The sequence below is a fragment of the Neophocaena asiaeorientalis genome, unplaced genomic scaffold, assembly GCF_003031525.2.
Source record: "Neophocaena asiaeorientalis asiaeorientalis breed wild unplaced genomic scaffold, Neophocaena_asiaeorientalis_V1.1 scaffold226, whole genome shotgun sequence".
Classification (NCBI taxonomy): domain Eukaryota; kingdom Metazoa; phylum Chordata; class Mammalia; order Artiodactyla; family Phocoenidae; genus Neophocaena; species Neophocaena asiaeorientalis.
The window spans coordinates 11530512-11545461 of NW_020173037.1; the positions used below are offsets into that span (position 1 = coordinate 11530512).

General features: G+C 42.9%; 3 non-coding genes across 3 annotated transcripts; all 3 read left to right on the top strand.

The window, feature by feature from the left end:
* The first annotated feature begins 6075 nt into the window (after nucleotides 1-6075).
* Nucleotides 6076-6166, top strand: TRNAY-GUA (transfer RNA tyrosine (anticodon GUA)). Its single transcript is given in 2 exon segments — nucleotides 6076-6112; nucleotides 6131-6166. It is a non-coding gene; the product is annotated as a tRNA-Tyr (tRNA).
* A 517-nt stretch (nucleotides 6167-6683) lies between these two features.
* Nucleotides 6684-6772, top strand: TRNAY-GUA (transfer RNA tyrosine (anticodon GUA)). Its single transcript is given in 2 exon segments — nucleotides 6684-6720; nucleotides 6737-6772. It is a non-coding gene; the product is annotated as a tRNA-Tyr (tRNA).
* A 145-nt stretch (nucleotides 6773-6917) lies between these two features.
* Nucleotides 6918-6990, top strand: TRNAA-AGC (transfer RNA alanine (anticodon AGC)). The gene has a single exon. It is a non-coding gene; the product is annotated as a tRNA-Ala (tRNA).
* The last annotated feature ends 7960 nt before the right edge of the window (nucleotides 6991-14950 follow it).

Below are 14950 nucleotides of genomic sequence, written 5' to 3' on the forward strand. Positions count from 1 at the left end.
ACACAAAAATGAACTCAAAATGGATTAAAGACCTAAATGTAAGACCAGACACTATAAAACTCTTAGAGGAAAACATAAGAAGAACACTCTTGGACATAAATCACAGCAAGATCTTTCTTGACCCATCTCCTAGAGTAATGGGAAAAAAAATAAACAAATGGGACCTAATGAAACTTAAAAGCTTTTGTACAGCAAGGGAAACTATAAACAAGACGAAAAGACAACCCTCAGAATGGGAGAAAATCTTTGCAAATGACTCAACAGACAAAGGATTAATCTCCAAAATATATAAACAGCTCATGCAGCTCAATATTAAAAAAACAAACAACCCAATTCAAAAATGGGCAGAAGACCTAAATAGACATTTCTCCAAAGAAGACATACAGATGGCCAAGAGGCACATGAAAAGCTGCTCAACAGCACGAATCATTAGAGAAATGCAAATTAAACTACAATGAGATATCACCTCATACCGGTTAGAATGGACATCGTCAGAAAATCTACAAACAACAAATGCTGGAGAGGGTGTGGAGAAAAGGGACCCCTCTTGCACTGTTGATGGGAATGTAAATTGATACAGCCACTATGGAGAACAGTATGGAGGTTCCTTAAAAATCTAAAAATAGAATTACCATATGACCCAGCAATCCCACTACCGGGCATATACCCTGAGAAAACCATAATTCAAAAAGACACATGCACCCCAGTGTTCACTGCAGCACTAGTTACAATAGCCAGGTCATGCAAGCAACCTAAATGCCCATCAACAGATGAATGGATAAAGAAGATGTGGTACACATATACAATGGAATATTACTCAGCCATAAGAAGGAATGAAACTGGGTCATTTGTAGAGACGTCGATGGATCTAGAGACTGTCATACAGAGTGAAGTAAGTCAGAAATAGAAAAACAAATATTGTATATTAATGCATGTATGTGGAACCTAGGAAAATGGTACAGATGAACCGGTTTGCACGGCAGAAACAGAGACACAGATGTAGACAACAAACGTATGGACACCAAGGGGGGAAAGCGGGGGCAAGTGTTGGGGGTGGTGGTGGTGGGATGAACTGGGAGAGTGGGATCAACATGTATTCACTAATATGTATAAAATAGATAACCAATAAGAACCTGCTGTATAAAAAATAATAAAATAACTTCAAAAATTCAAAAAAAAGAATGCAAAAACACTGTATTGCTAATAACGAGAATGCCAAGCATTTACAAACACTACCAAATAAACAAATAAATAAATGCAACTGTTATTAAATGCTGTATTAGATGACAACTATGGGACTGTCTGCCCCACAAGTGTTTGCATGTGGTCAAACAAACATGGAAACCATACCAATGGATGCAGAAAAGAAAGCAAACTTCTCTTTCCTCACCGTGCCTGTATTCGTTTGCTAGGGTTACCATAACAAAATACCACAGACTGGGTGGCTTAAACAACAGTTTGTTTTCTCACCGTTGTGGAGGCAAGAGGTCCAAGACCAAGATGTCAGCAGGCTTGGTTTCTTCTGAGGCCTCTCTCCCGGGCTTGCAGGTGCGTGCCTTCTTGCCGTGTGTTCACATGGTTGTCTGTGTGTCTGGTGTCTCTCCCTCTCCCTATATCCTCATCTTATAAGGACACTAGTCAAAGTGGATGAGGACCCACACTAACAGCCCCATTTTAATTGTCTCTTTAAAGGCCCTATCTCCAAGTATAGTCACATTCTGAAAGTTCGAGGTTCATTATAAGTGGCGGGGGGGCATACGTTAGCCCACAACACAGGTCATCAATTTCTCAAAATCATGCCAGTTTTCAGTTTGCCGTATATTTGGACCATGAGTTTTTTATGAAGCTCTATGTACTTTTTTAGAAATTCCTAGTTTTGGTTTGCTTTCTGAGAAAATCAACATGCCTTTATCACATCCCTAAGCTCTTCCTGGTCCTTCGTCACGTTCACTGTGAAAGAATCCATTTTCTTCTTCAAAGATCATCTTCCTAGAGCCCTCTGACCTCTTCTGTTTTTTCCTAATTCTTCCTGATTGCTTTCTTGGCTTGCTGCATCACTGTTAATCTGGGATTTACATTGAGTTCCTGAGTTGGTCCCTTTCTTCTTTTTAAATCCTGGGTACTCCTCTTTCTTGGATTCTTGTTTTGATGAAGTACATCTGTGGCAGACATAGAGTATTTGCTCCTAGACTGCCTTTCCAGAAAGGACTCACTGCCCAGCTGCAAGGAGGATGGTTAACTGAGAGCCTCCTGGTGTTAACTTCTTCAGGATTCACCTCAGTTTCCTGGCCAAGGTTGTCAGCTTCTGACAAGGAGGTTGTATAAGGGCCTAGCCATTTCTGCCCCACTCAGGACTCCACTAAAGGGAAATCTGCTCTGCAGCTACCAAGGGGGCTGGCAGAGACTTTGTCAGGTCTGCGTCACTGTCTGATGGCTACCCCCACCCAGTACTGTGTCTTCCCCTTTTCTGTTCACGGATGTTACCGTCCAGTAAACTTTTGTACTCTAATTCTGTGTCAGCTTCTGCTTCCTGGAGAAACCAATCATTATAAGAACCTCAAGTAATATTTTTTTTTAAAAGTTGTTTCAGAAAGGAATCACGGGATTTAAACTTTGAGACTTTGTGTGAATTATCTATTTGTCCTCATATGTGATCGCTACTTTGATTGGTTATACAATTCTAGGTTCAAAATTATTTCCCCACAGAAATTTGAAGGCCTTGCTCTACTGTATTCTAGCATCCAGTATTTCTGATAAGAAATCTGATCATAATCTGATTCTCATTCCTTTGTAGCTAGCCTGTTTTTCTGTTTGTTTTTTCCCCATCTATGAAAGCTTTGGGGGTTTCATCTTTATCCTCAATGCTTTAAAATTCCACTAGCCTGTGTCCAGACACAGCTGTTTTTCATTCACCCTACTTGGATGGCCCTTTCAATAACTAACGTCTTTCTTACATTCCTTTCCTTACATTGTCTCTGCTTTCCCTTTCTGGAACTCTGACTAGATAGCCATTGTGTCTTCTGGGTCTATCCGCCATGCTTTTAGGTGTATATTTTCTGCTCTCTCTATTCTGGTGTCCTGGGAGATATTTTCCATTCTATCTTCTATAACTCGAAATTTGATCTTTTGCCATAATCAGTGTTATTTTTCACGTTAGCAATCACTCTTAGTTTTCAAGAAGTCAACTTTTCTCTCCTTGCTCCTTTTAATACCACCTTGTTCTGGTGTCCCTGAGAATATCAATTAGCATTTTAAAAAGTGGTTTTGTATTATTCCTTGCATCATCTGTTTCCTCCAGGATCAGTTATTTTGTTTGTTCATCTTGGACTTTAAGTTGTTTTTGTTTCCTCTCAAATGCCTGGGAGACATATGTTCATATTCATGAATCAAGGACTACGTTGACTGGGGTTTGTAAAATGCCTGGGTCCTGGGGATAAGCAGGGTTTTTCATTTCTATGGTGCTGGCCCAAGATGCTCCAAACTGCCAACTTAATTGCGAGTGGGGTGGGGCAGCCTTTCTTTCTCTCCAGGTCTCTTTATTATCAGGCTCTACTCTGCCTCTCTCCCCAGCCCTACACTCACCCCATAGGCTCTCCCCAGGCAAACCTACTCAGCTTAAGCAGTTCTCCAGGTAGCTCCAGCTGGGGCAAAGGCTGCAGCAGCTGCAAACTGTTGTGGGCCTCCGACCTTTGAGCTGCTGCCTCTGTGCCTGAAGCCTCTTCGGAGCTCCACAGGGAAAATGGTTGTTTCTGCAAGCTTCTAGAACGTGTATTCTGAGCTGTGACTTTCTCCATTTTGGGCCATGTATCTATTCAATCTCACTTGCTTTCCACAATCCCAGAAATTATTTTAAAGCTCAGGTTTGCTGATTGTACCTACTTTGTTTTCCATGTGGCATGAGACTTTTTCTTCTTGTATATCTTTATTATCTTTCACTGGCATCCTAGGAAAGAGGGATGCAATCATGTGTCCAACCCTTCTCACCGTATGCTCACATGACTGGAAGAGAGGAGGCATCTCTCTGAGGCCTCTTTCATAAGGGCACTAATCCCATTCATGAGGGCTGTGACATCACGACTTAATCACTTCCCATAGGCTCCACCTCCTAATACCATCAGTTGGGCATTAGGTTTTCAACATATCAATTTGGGGCCAGGCGGAGGGACTAAATATTCAATCTTCGGCAACAGACTAAGGGATAAGGGCCAGGAATTTTTAGGGTAGTGGGGATGGAGGGGTGCAGCACCATGTTTCCAACTGTGTGCACTAGAGAAGCAGAGAGAGAAGCTGAGAGGCGCTGAGGAAAACCACAAGGAGGCTTAGTTACCACTCCTCCATGGTTTCCCTGGGACACTCCTGTATCACCGTAATACATGCCACTTGCTTACATTAGCTCTGTGTGGATTTCTATCACAAGTAAGAGGGCCAGAAATCAAGAAACATCTTGGCCCTCCTGGAACGCGTCACTCTTATCTGGCTGGCTGTTTTGGAAGAGGGTGCATCAGGAAGGGGTTACACCAAGGGGCCAGGATTCCACCACAGTGCAGTGATGGCCACCACAGTGACCTCTGCGGATAATAAACGCCTGACTTGCCACCCTATAAAATAAGACAGTACGAATAAAATGAAGGCCCTTTCCTCTTAGCCTAATTTACAAGGTTCTTTCCATAAACTTCGGGGGAGGGGTGCGACACATCTCCCCCGCCTCTCACAGAGATAGTATTTTTTTAACTCTCGGAGACAACTATATAACTTTAAAGAGCTACCGGCTTGTTACGTGCGAAAAATGGCAAAATGAAACAAAAATAAAGCTCACCATTTCGTTCAAATAGCCTGTGCTTGCCCCACCCTCTAAATTTTTAACTCCTTTTAACCATGTTTGTGTGGCCTTAAGGAAGCCGCTTTCCCACTTAATGACTAGCCCTTTTCCCTAACCTCGCATTTTCTCTTCCTTAACTCATCCTCACATTGTATTAAAACTTTTACTTTGGGGAGCTGTTACCTTACTTGGGGAGACTTAAGAACTAATTCTAAACCCCATTCCACAAGTAAGATTAATAACTTCAAAATAAAAACTCAGTTTGCTCAAACCAACATTATGCCCTCTTGGTTGAAAGGCCCTTGAGGGCAGAACCCAAATCATTAGACGGTTTTTCTGCTCTGCTGACAACCAAGAAGGGGTTTGTTAAATGAAATGTAAAATGGGAGCGGGCTCCAAAGAACCTGGTAAATAACTGCTCCCTCTGCACTGTCGGGCATGGCTGGCGTGATTTAGTAACTGGGTGACTGCAACGTCTTCAAATCCTTCCAAGACCTGAAGAGCTGAGCCATGGTAGACGCAGCCCCGCGACATTAACCAGCTTTGTCCTGGGAACTGCGGGCTTGACCTTGGGGCTCCCTCCCCACATCCTACCTGGAGCCCGCGGGAACCGCCCCTCCTTTCCTCGGCTCTGCCCCGCGCCGTCCTCCTCGCCCGGCTACCGGCGTCCCGTTATTAGTGTTCGCCAACATCTCAACATCTCGAAAGTTCCACAGGCGGCATCGGAAACCAAGCCTGGTGGCTCTCCGCCCTCGAGGTGTGGTAAACTCTCGGCATTTGTGCTTGGGAGAACTCCAAAGTAGTAAAAGTCTCTGATTTTGAAAACTAAGGGGACAAAAACGCCAAGACTGGAAGGAATCGTACCTACAGTCCTCTGATTCGTAGTCGGACGCATCGCCCTGCACCACGGACCCCTCACACGAAAGGTGAGGAGACATAAAGGTTACAGAATAGGGAAACCACACCCGACAGTAACTCCCCTAACACCGGGAGTAAAGAAAAAGTGCGACAGACACGCGGAGGAGTCTTGAGTCTTGACACGAGAGTTCGGGACTCACTTGTACCGCAGTCAGGCTCCGCGAGCCACAGCCGGGTAGTCTTTCTGCGCACGCGTAAAACAACATTCGGGCACGTACTCCCTTCGCGCCCCACTCCCTTCATTACGCATGCTCAGTTTCATCTCTGGGTAAGGGTTGAGCACGCTTTGGTTCCTAGTTATTGAATCTCAGGGGGCGGGGGCACAAGGCCTGCACGTTCCTTCGATAGCTCAGCTGGTAGAGCGGAGGACTGTAGTTAATACCCTTAAGAGACATCCTTAGGTCGCTGGTTCGACTCCGGCTCGAAGGAAAGAAGGACGTTTTTGTCGAGCTTCCTATGATTTATGGTCCTTTCCGCATAAGGATTTCTCTGATAATACATTACTTTCCAAATAACAGGTCCAAACCCGTAGCTTCCTCGGTGTGAATCTTTTGCGAATCCCGGAAACGGGGACATGCGGTCCGAGTTCTGAGCGAGCGGGGCACTGAGCCTGCGCTCAGCGGGGAGGCTGCCGGGTCACGGCCTTCGCTTGTTTCTAAAGCGTCTTTGGCGTTTCCCGAACCCCTGAGTGCCGACACGGCTAAGCCGCGTCCCGGGCCAACGACCGGCTCCCAGGGGCCAGGCCCCTGACCGAGTCCTCAGAGCCCATGCAAGGTCGGCGATGCGAACGCTCGGGGCGGCTGCCGTGAGGAGCTGGGAGGTCCCCAAGGAGGATCTCGTGCCCAAGGAACCTGGGAATCACGAAGGCAACGCGGTAGAAAACACACGAAGCCTAGAAAAATGACTAAAAGTTATGAAGATGGGTTGAGGGCCTATGCCCTCACTCCCTTCGATAGCTCAGCTGGTAGAGCGGAGGACTGTAGACTGGTGTCCATAGTTATCCTTAGGTCGCTGGTTCGATTCCGGCTCGAAGGAGAGAGGCTTTTTTTTTGTTGTTGTTGTTGTTACTTTGGCCTTAACCATGAAACAGGGACAAGAATGTGGTCAAGAATATTTATCTTCGCTTCTAAACGCTCTGTTCTCTCTCTAGAGGAAGAGATAAGCAGCCGTGGCCAGCGGTGGGGGATTAGCTCAAATGGTAGAGCGCTCGCTTAGCATGCGAGAGGTAGCGGGATCGATGCCCGCATCCTCCAGTTTTTCTCCCGATCTCCAGTGGTCCTTTTTCTTTTGATTCTCATTCAACTCGAACAAGAGTTGAAAGGAGTTGGGCGAGCTTGAGGTTACCGCTATTAAAACTTCCCAGACGAGGGTACTTGAGTGGATAATTTTTCTAATTTAAAAATTTTAGACCCATTTACTTTGTGAAGTTCACGAAATTAGTTTTCTCTCCAAAAGTGGAGACAGATTGCAACCACGTCTGTCGGCACTCTGAGTCTTTTGTGATTTGTGATTGATGGCTGCACTTACAGGGACCCATCTGAGTCTAAACTGAGCATAATTAAAGGGACCTGACAGAAAAACAAAAAACAGAACTTAGAAAAGGACGCTGCTACTTTAAACTTACGTTGAGCTGAGGAGGCGGGGACTATTCTGGTCCATCTCATCTGCATACTGTGGGGTGCCTGGCTCCTGGCAGATCCAAGACGGATATGATAAAGCAAGGCGGGTACCTGAGGACAGGTGAGGAAGTGGAAAAGACCCTGGACCCAGAGGCTTCTTGTTGGAGGAGGATTCTAACGCCATTTTCCTCCTGGGAAGTAACTTTGGAGAGTTCATTAGAGACCACCACAGAGAGGGAATCAACTGGAGAAAAGTTCTAGCTCGGGCTGCTCTTGAGTGTGGTCTGTTTAGACATGTTTAGACATGACAAAAACAAACACAAATACACACACTCATTGAAAAGTTCAATTTAGCAGAACACACACAAAGTCTTTTCTGGTAATGAAGTCTCTCTCTATCCTAATTTTCTAGAATATAGCCATGAAAAAGCTGTTGAAACGATATTGCAGTTGTCAACACAAAATATAGACCTAGACAAAGGCAGAGATAACACCTTTTATGAGGATTACAGTTGAGAGGTGAAAATACTTTTATTTCCGTTTTAGGATTCTAGACAACCTGTATATTTTTGTTACCAATGTGTACAACCTGTTGTTTTTTATTGGCGTGTCTTTCATTTTCTAGGGCAGCTTCTATTTTAAATTCTGTTCAATAAAGTCTCTATTGAATGTATAATGATTCACTTAAAATACATCATTTTTTTCGTGAAAACAAATTTACAAAGTAGGAAAAAGAATCCTTTTATCAGATGATATGTCCCAATTTCTGGTTGGGATGATGGGTGTTCTAGCTGGTGGGCTGGAGGAGCTGGCAGTGAAACTATAATAACTACAAGAGCAAGAAACGGGTAATAAGTAAAGGAATTGTTAGCAACTGTACCCCAAATCCAGGTGGAGAACACATGTTTGGGACAAGTGAGCTGGGCAAGAACTCAAACAATATCTCAGGATCAACAACTCAGGTGTGGAATGGAATTCATATAAGAAGTCTATAGATATAAGCTGAGAGGCACTATTGCCTAATGGTTAGTCATGTGGGCTGCGAAACCTGATAGACTTTCTTGTCTTTACCATTCTCTATCTGGGTGACCTTGGGCAAGTTGCTTGACATCTTGGTACTTCAGTTTCCTCATCTGTAAAATAGGGATGATAATAATGGTTCCTACTTTTAATGTAAAGCCCTTCTTACAGTGCCTGGCACATAGTAAACACACAATGAACATTAGCTGTTATCAGTGTATGTTATTAGCACACCATAGAGGGAAGGCCTGGAGGGAATATTCTAGAGTTTACACGAGTGTTTATATAAATATATATGAAAGTGCAGGAAAGAGGTGCTTGGATCTCCTCTGCAGGGAAAGTAGAACAATTCTAAAAATACAAAATGATGGTTAAGTGAATTATGGTATGACCATGTAATAGTACAGCCTTTGAAATTTTATTTATTAAGAACTTCTACTGACTTGGGAAATGTTAATAATTGAATATTAAGTGAATAAAGTAGGCACAGAGCAATATAAACAATAACAGTATAAACAAGCATGAATTACCTGTAGGAAACACTGAAGAATGCATTAAGATGTTAATACTAGTGACCTTTGGCTAGTAGGATTACTGTGATTTCTTCTTCCTTAAAATTTAAAAATATTTTTAAGTTCTGTAATAACCATTTATTACTTTAATTGAAAATATAGATGAATTCTAAAACATTAAAAGCTAACATTTATTCAGCACCTCTGACAAGCCAAGCACAGTTCTAGTTACTTCACATGTGCTAACTCATTTATTTCTCTCATAAAGAAAACACCAGGCCCAGATGCCTTCAGTGGTGATTTTACCAAACATTTAAGGAAGAAATCACACCAATTGTACACAAACTTCCAGAAAATTGAAGAGGAGGGAGCATTGTCTAACTTATTCCATGAAGCCCTCATTATCTTGATCCCAAAACTAAGCAAAGACATTACATGAAAACTACAGACCAATATCCTTCATGAACATAGATGCAAAATTTTTCAACAAAATTTTAGCCAGTTAAATCCAACAATATATAAAAAGGAAAATACATCATGACCAAATGGGTCTTTTCCAAGAATACAAGATTAGTTCAACATTCAAAATTCAAGGTAATTTGTCAGTACTAAAGTACAGTACTAAAGAAAAAAAAGTACAGTACTAAAGTACAGTACTAAAGAAGAAAAACTACACGATCATTTCAGTAGATGCAGAAAAAGCATTTGACAAAATTCAACATCCAGTCCTGATTTTTCAAACTGTCAGCAAACTTGGAAGGCAGGGAGAAGGGAACTTCCCCAACCTGATAAAGGGCATCAATGAAAAACACACAGCTAACATTAAACTTAGTAATATGAATGCTTTCCTCTTAAGATCAGGAAAGAAGCAAGGAAGACCATTCTGGGGTCTCTAGCCAGTGCAACATGGCAAGAAAAATGAAGTAAAAGACTTCCAGATTGGAAGGGAAGAAATAAAACTATCTCATTATTTAAAATACTGATTATATGTTGAAATGATAATAGTTTATATGGTTTGGGGTTAAATAAAATATATTAATAAAATTAATTTCATTGGTTTCTGTTTTTTAATGTGGCTACTAGAAATTTAAAATCTTATATATGGCTCATATTTGTTACTCACATCTTATTTCTATTGTACAGTTAGGTCAGAGAGGTAGGTAGGGGACAAATCATGCCAGGCCTTAGGGATCACAGTGAGGATTAATGTCTTTATCCCTAGGGGTAATATGACCATTAATGGGATTTAAATAGAGTGTGACACATGAGAAGCAGATTGCAGAAGGCAAGAGTAAATTCAGAGACATCAGTTAGTAGGCTGGGGTGGAGGGGAGGTAAGACTAGATTGTGTGCATTGAGGGTGGAGCCAAGTGTCCCTGATCTTGGAGCCAAGGTAAGGAGTTCAGACATGGCCATTGGGAAGGCCTTACACTAAAGTATTTGCTACTTTTAGGGATTGTCACTGTTTATTTCTGGCATGTGAACTATGCCAAGAAATGTTCAGAGGAAAGTACAATATGTTAGTTTTCTAACATTTCCTTAGAGATATGTATGATGAAGTAAAATTTATAAACAACAGATTTGGAGAAGGATTAATTATCAAGAAGTAAAAAAGCTTTCAGCCAGAAGTTTGCAAACTATCTAATGAAAGAAATGCCACTTAGCTTCTGTTAAGTACTTTTCAAGTTAGTTAATTTCATTTTTAGTTTAGCTTTTGTAAAATGTTTCTTTTCACTAAAAAATTTAAAATCACATATTCAAGCTGCCTATTGCCAGAAAAACAGCTAAACTGAAAAAACTGACAATGTAAACCGAAGGAAAATGTTAAGCATTTTGTAGATGTCAAGAGTCCTTGGTGTAAGAAGACGGACGGATGGATGGACGGATGAATGGATCAATACTGCAGGGAAAAACTAACAACCTCATTGTCTTAGTTTAAGAGGACCTGGTCTGTGAACTATTAAGCATTGGCTTTTGTTTTGGCATGGAATTAAAGTGATTTTCAGGAGACTTAACTGGTGCTGGAGTTGACCTGAAAGTCTGAGTCCACTCATGACCTAGTGTTCCAGTCTAACTAAACCTTCTTCTCCAGCAACCCCTACTGTCTGCCTCCATAACCACACAGTCTGGTGCTTCTCTCCTTGTTTTAACGATTTTGTCAAACGCCAACTTTCTCACTTCTGGTGGGTAAAAGAAAGAAGAATTCTCCTTCCTCTACCTTAGAGAATGAGCTGAAATCAAGATCAGCCTTCCAGTTCCTCTTGTTTTCTCTTCCTCCAGGGCTGCACTCTGCCTCACTGCTTTGCTTCAAACTATATCTATTTTTTACTTCCCTTTAGCTCCACTTTCCATCTATTTTGTTTGATGAATGGCTAGCTAGCTCCTGGAGCTAAGTCTAGATTATTTTCAAGTACCTGGATTTGCAATTATGTATGTTAAAGAGACAAAAAGAACATGGGTAAATGAAATGCTGAGGACATTCTGGAATCCTTGGGAAGTATACTTATTCTGACACTGATTCTCTGGGAACTTTCTAATGCCTCCTATTCCCCAGAGTTCTCTGTCTTGTTTTGCAAGTTGGAATCTAGAGTTGATGTTGCTTTTCTAACTATTCTGGGGTTAGAGGAGTTTCATATCACCCTAACCAGAAAGTACAAAACCCACCAAAAGAGAGGAAGCCAGTTCCTGCCAGAGAATCCTTCATATACATTTCAATTTTCTCCAAAGGGCTTTTTTCCCCCCCCAAAGGTTTTTTAATATCTTATGTTCTAGGACTTGTGTCCAATGTGGTGACCTCCAGTCCCATATGGTTATTTAAACATATGTTTAAATTGAATAAACTTAAAAATTCACAGACTTCCCTGGTGGTACAGTGGTTGGGAATCTGCCTGCCAATGCAGTGGACACAGATTCGAGCCCTGGTCCAGGAAGATCCCACTTGCTGCAGAGCGGCTGAGCCCGTGCACCATAACTGCTGAGCCTGTGCTCTGGAGCCCGTGAGCCGCAACTGCTGAGCTCATGTGCCACAACTACTGAAGCCTGCGCACCTGGAGCCCATGCTCTGCAACAGGAGGGGCCACCGCAATGAGGAACCTGTGTACTGCAACGAAGAGTAGCCCCCACTCGCTGCAACCGGAGAGAGCCCACGTGCAGCAATGAAGACCCAACGCTGCCATAAATAATGAAAAAAAATGTCAGTTCCTGAGTTGCACTATACACATTTCAAGTACTCAATAGCTACCTGTGGCTAGAGGTTGGCCAGCACAGATGTAGAACATTTACATCATTGCAGAAAATTCTAATGGACAATGTGCTGTAGAGTATGGGGTGGGGTAGCTTAGTGGATGAGTCAAAAGGTATCATTCTGCGCAACTACTTAACTTCCCTGAGCCACAGTTGGCTCAATGGAGATAATATCATCTACTCTAGAGAGCTATCCTAAGAAATGATTGGTACTCTTCAAATATTTATTATGTTTGTTGTGGTGGTGTAGTACTAAAGTAAGGGATTTTAGAACCTCATTTTCTCCCTCCCAGAGATTAAGAACACACTGAGATCTACATTTCCGTGGACGCTGAAGTCTGGGTTCATTTGGCCTGGTAGCTAGAGGTTGAAAGAGGTCAAGAGTCTTCTCTTTCTGTTGTCACCCCTCCGTGTCAAGTCCACCGTGGGCGTAAACTCAGGTTCTTAGGGACCCATCTTGCTTCCTTTGACTTATCTGGGGGATGTGGGAAACTTCTGGAGGAGGTGAGAGCCATGGTGGTTTTGCTTCAGCTTCTCAATGTGTCTAAACATACCCATACCACAGTGTGGTAGGACTCAAGAATGGGGGGAAATTGGTGCTTCAAACTATGGCAACTTCCTGTGTAATTACCCCGATTGGTTTCAACCCCCTGTGCTAGGGTGTGGGTAGGAGAGGGGAGGAAGTCACGCACCACCCCTAGAGAGTCCAGGGTACCTTCAGGAGACTAAGCTGGTTTTCGCATCTCTGTGGAGGCCCAGGTCCACGGCAGATTCCAGAGCCTTGAAGCTGACTTCAATTCTGATTCATTTCCAGAATTTCTGCCATCTCTCAGACTCTGAATGATTTGGGAGCAGACTAAAATTTTCTGGTTCCTCCCTAGGAACCAGAGTGCTACCCCCGTGTCCCACTCCCAACTCACATGCCCACCCCATAGATGGCTGGTCTCTGAGAGCTGGGGGAGCAGGAATGGAGGAAAGATGATGAAGAAGGGAAGGTGGTTCTTATCCATCAACCTGGCTCTTTTTCCTGTGGGCTTCTTGCTAGCTTCCTCTGTAGCTTCCAGGGGCAGTTCTAAGACAAAATGAAAGGCAGAGAGCAAGAAGGAGCAGAGAATAAAAGGAGAGGGTAGGGTTCAACTCTCCATCAAATAATTCAACTGGGGATTCTCAATGTTCATGCAGTTTCAGAGTGTTTTTTTCTACAAATACTGCTAAGTTAGGTTATGAAGCCCACTCACAGATAAAAGAACTGAAATCCAACTAGGTGAGGTCACTTTCCCTGGATCACCAGGTGAGGTGGACATGGGAGCTGGACCTCCTGACTCCCTGTGCAGCCTCTCACTGCATCATCTTGGTTGCTCTGGCTCAGGCACCTGAGTCACCGCTGAGGATTCTCCCCTCATAGCCACCAGAGTCCATTCCCTCCTTTCCTTCCCCACTGCCATTCGTCACCCAGGGCCAGGGCGTCATGACCTCTCACCTAGGCAACAACCTCCCATCTGGTCTTTAGCCAGGTCACCTTCACACTGACCTATCCCAACCAGCACTGAGATTAATTTCACCAATGCACAGCTCTCAGGGAAATGTCCCTGTGAGACACTCTCAACGACTTCCTGTTGCCTAATTTATTAAGTGGTAGAAACTCTTCAGCCCAGTATTCATGGGCTGCCAACGTGCCAGAAGCATGGTCTGCACTCCAGCCTGAAGCACCACAGCTCTGAGCGTTCCCGGCACTCCTGTCTGCTTCTGTGCCTTCTCTTGGAGGCCCCACCTACGCCCCACGGCCCACAGAACGACATGCCCATTGGCGTCTAGGTTCCTCAGTGGATCCGTGCAAAGGCCACCCCACCCATGAAGCCCTCCTGATTCCTCCAACTCTGGAATTCTCTGTACTTTTTTTTTTTTTTTTTGGCCGTGCCGCCCGGGATGGGGATTTTACTTTCCCGACCAGGGATCAAACCCGGAAGCGCAGAGTCTTAACCACTGGACCACAAGGGAAGTCCCTGAAGTTCTTTATCCCATTTTGTTTTGTACTGTGGTTCTGTATATGTACCACAGTACACATATGTACTGTGGTTCTGTATATGCGTGTCTTATCTCTACTATTTATTAGACTGAGCTCCTTGAGGACAATAGCCTGTATCTTGTTCGTCTTTCAAGACACATGATAAACACTCAACAAATATTTTTTGAAAGAATGAATTCCTCTTAAAAGGATAGGCTTGCCTATAGTGTATAGTATTAGTTTAAGTGCTCTTCCTTAGGTTGCAAGATCTTTTACAGTAGAAACTTCATCTTTCTTAGAAAACAGCTCTCTTATTTTGCTCAGACCTCCATAGCCCATGTACAATAAACACAGTTAACTGTCTAGGCTAGGTGAACTGAATTAACTCAGTAAAACAATGTCACCAATTCCCTTATTCACTGTAGTTGCTAAACAGACATTGAAAGGAATAACAAAATTCTCCAAAGATCCCTGAAATGTTTATGAATACGTATAACTTATTATTAGTTAATAGAGCTTATTAGATTCTCAATAAACTCTCAGTGCACACAGCACTAAGGGCACAAATAACCAGTCACAACGATCTACTCCTTACCGGTAATTAAGTGCACCCTGGGGCTGTGTTAACAAAATGTGTTCATTGTATGGGGTGTTTTAAATCAAGGAGAAATAAAGCTGCAAATTCATCACATAAAAAAATAGACATGTGTTTCTTATTTCATTTTTGATCTGATTTTAAATCTTTAAATAAAACATATAGATGAAACAGTTGTTTCACAAAATCCTGGCCAATATCAGAATTGAAATTGATGAC